Raw genomic sequence first — 3,680 nt, forward strand, 5'->3', positions numbered from 1 at the left:
GAACAAGGCAGAGGCTGGGGCTTAGCACTGGGCTTCAGTCTCTCCTGTGTGTTCAGTGACCAGGCCCAGTTCTTCATGGGAGACCCTGACCTGCAGGGACAGGGCCTGAGACTTAGCACTGGGTTTCACTCTCGCCTGTGTGTGGTCAGGGACAACACAGAGGTGGAACTTAGCTCTGGGCTTCTCTAGGACTTGCTTGCTGTCTGTCTTCCCACCTAAGAAATGAGACATTGGTGCCACTTAGCAGGAGGGTCTAGAAGGCATGGCATGAGCCAGGAGGTGCCCTATGAACCTCTAGTAATGTCACTAAATTGCTACTGAGGTGGAGGCAGAGAGCTGGAGGCTGTAACTCCCAACTGGCCTCTGAAAAGATGGAGGGAGGCTGAGGATGTCTGGAACCTGAAGGCCAACTCACTTCAGTCACTGACTGAAGACAGCCATGTTCTCTCCTAAGGACAGGAGCCCATAGGGCGGAAGACTCTCCAAGGCCGGGGTGGCATGCCCTATGCTGTAGAATACTGTCTATATTCCCAGCACAACCATCTTCTTGAGGGCAGCTGTAGCCATCTGCAAGCGACCCTCAAGATGCCCTTAACGTTTCCTCATAAGAAGGGGTGAGGAGGCCATAGATGTCACCTGAGATGCCAGCCCTCCTGCCTACACCTCCCTCCCAGGTGTATGTGATTCTGCCAAGCTGTACATGTTCTCCATCTTGGGAGGTAAAACAGTGGTTCTCAACCTGTGAGTTGTGACCCCCACGAGGTTTGTAGATCAGATATCCTATATATCAGATGTTTACATTACATTAATGACAGTAGCAAAATTACAGTTAGGAAGTAGCAATGAAATACTTTTATGGGTTGGGGGTCACCACAACATGAGGAACTGTATTAAAAGGTCACAGTGTTAAGAATGGTGGAGAGTATGTGGGAAGTTTACTGAAGAGGGTATCCTATATACGCAGTCATGGGACAGACATCATCTTTGAGGTAACACTTTGGGGTGGCATGGCTCTGTGGGGGCCACCCACACTCCTGTAAATAACCCCCCTCACCCAGGCTCTCAAAGTAAGCCCGATAAACTGGACTTTAATGGAATCATTACTTTAGTCTGTTGTTGATGTTGATGGGTTTACATCACCCCAGGGAAAGTTCACTCAACATCCAGGATTGGGGAGTCCCCAGTAACCCCAAGCTACATGTTCAAGTCAGCACGACTGCTTCTACCACCTTCCTTGCCTTGAGCTTTAGTTTCTCCACTCATTCAGTTAGGATACTTGGCCCAATCACGACAATCAATGGTCTCTTGGGGCCACCCTGAAGGAACAACAGATCTGTGGTTATGAGACATGGCATCTTCGACATAGCAATCCTCAAAGAAAGACAAGATGGGCCTGCTCATGATGATGTTTCAGGCAGAGGACTTGAAGGCAAAGGCCCAAGCTCAACCACCAAGGCAGCCCACAGCTGCCACTTTCCCTGGTATTGGGCTGGAGGAGTAGGACCCATATTTGGTGCAAACAGGCTTTGTCAGAGACTCCAGCTACGCTGGAAACTGCCTTTCTGCCCTGGTTACTCTACGGCCCCAGGCTATGAAGTCCTGGCAGTTTCTCTCTCTCTCTCTCTCTCTCTCTCTCTCTCTCTCTCTCTCTCTCTCTCTCTCACACACACACACACACACACACACACACACACACACACACACACACAAACAACAACAACAACAACAACCCGCCACCACCCACCGTTGAGCGGAGGCAGCTGCTAGGCCTCCATGCTGGAACCAAAATTGAATGAGCATTTTTACAATGTCGCTTCCCGCTGACAGCTCCTAATTGCATGTTGAAGCCATGTGATGGAGCCCAAGTTACACTAATTATGTCATTACCCTAATTAAGTAAATACTGTATGTGCTAATTGGCTGAAATCTCTCCAGGGGGATGGGCACTGGGAGAGGAGCCCTAAATCTCCTGGGCTTTGATGAGGGCACTCTGGAGGTAACAGACCTTCCCACGTGTCACCTGGCAAAATTCAGGAAGGAACCTGGATGGTGGCTCTGGACATTTGTGCCTGCGTGGCTCTGGAGAAAAGTACTAGCCAAGTCACCAAAGGCCCAAGTCAAAGGCTTGCCCTGGGCCCAACAAGCCAATAGTCACAAGCTAGCGTTTTCTTTCAATAGGGTCCCTTTGTTGTTCTCCATCTCAGCCAGCCCAGGACCTTTGGGCTTGTGGACATTGTGGGCATACGGGGCATTAAGGAAACCCAATGTCCAGTCAGGACCAAGCTAGCCATGAACTAGTATACATCTTTGAGACCCAGTTATATGTTTAGCCTGGGCAAGAATGATAACCAAGCAAAGACCCAGTTGCTAGAGATAAAAACCAATGTGAGCTAGCAAGAAGAATGACTAGGGCCAACATGCCCAGGAAGACATGTGAAGTACGGTGTTCTGAGGAAGTCCGGAGGGCTTCTGGGAGGAAGGAGCCTTCATCTATAAGGCAGGGAGAAAATCAGAACGCCAGAAGTCAGATCAGCTCCAAGCTGGAATTTCGCAATATGAAACTCCTTTTGTTATCATTGTTGTCATTGTGTGTGGATGCACACACGCATGCACACATTCCTACAAAAAGGTCAGAAAACAGCTTGTGGAAGTTGGCTTCCTACTACCACGTGTGTCCCAGGGAACCCAGGTTGTCAAGTTTGGTGTAGACGCCCTCCACTAAACCCTTCCGCAGACCCCAGTATAAAGCCTCTTTTGGATAGGAGTTGTAAGCAGCCATCTGAAATAAGGGGACATTGGAGCTGTAACAACAATGTCACCCCTGAAGCTGGGGGTAGTGGTACATGCCTCTAATCCCAGTGCTCAGGAGACCTAGGCCAGTTTAGGTTACATAAGGAGACCCTGTCTCAAAATAAAAAAATAAAAAAAAAAAACTGGGGCCCCTCAAAGTAAGTGAGAACGGTGGCACAGAAAAGTTGCCAAGTGGCCTTGTGCCTGCCCTGTCCTTCATGAAGTTGTGGAAAGGTTCCAGAGTTAGGGGCAGGGCAGGCCTCCAGCAGCTTTCCTCCTACCTCAGGGCTGGATGGTGTCTGCCTCTCAAGTGTGCCCAGGTGGTTTGGCACGGCCATTCGCTCTCCCAGCTCCACTCCGCCTGCCTGCCTGCCTGCTTGCGTGCCGCCGTCTCCACAGACATATGCTGCGGCTCCACACCCAGGAAATACCACATGCTCACTTTTCGGTGGGCAAACCTCCTTCCCGCTCTTTCGCGTCCCTCCCAGGACTACAGCCCCAACGCAGCTCACCGGACCCCAGCCAGGTCTTAGGACGCCAGTAGGTGACATCCACTCAGTTATTCACTGCCGTGGAGGCCTGCATTCGTTCCACACATGATCTGAGCGCCACTGGTTTGGCCCCAGCGTAAGAGACAGAGTCACTGAGCCATCCTTTCAAGAGCAGGCAACTTCTTTAACCAGCTGGGATGGGGACGGGAGGCCGTACGAATGCACGAATGGCAAGCACATAAAGAAGGAGAAAATGGACACAAATACGAAGAGTGGAATAGTAAGAACAGTTGGGGGCTTAAGAGATGGCTCAGTGGTGAAGAGCACTAGCTGCTCTCTGGCAAAGGACCCGGGTTTGATTCCCGGGACCCACATGACAATTCATAACCACCTGCAACT

Source organism: Microtus ochrogaster, unplaced genomic scaffold, assembly GCF_000317375.1.
Source record: "Microtus ochrogaster isolate Prairie Vole_2 unplaced genomic scaffold, MicOch1.0 UNK33, whole genome shotgun sequence".
Lineage (NCBI taxonomy): Eukaryota > Metazoa > Chordata > Mammalia > Rodentia > Cricetidae > Microtus > Microtus ochrogaster.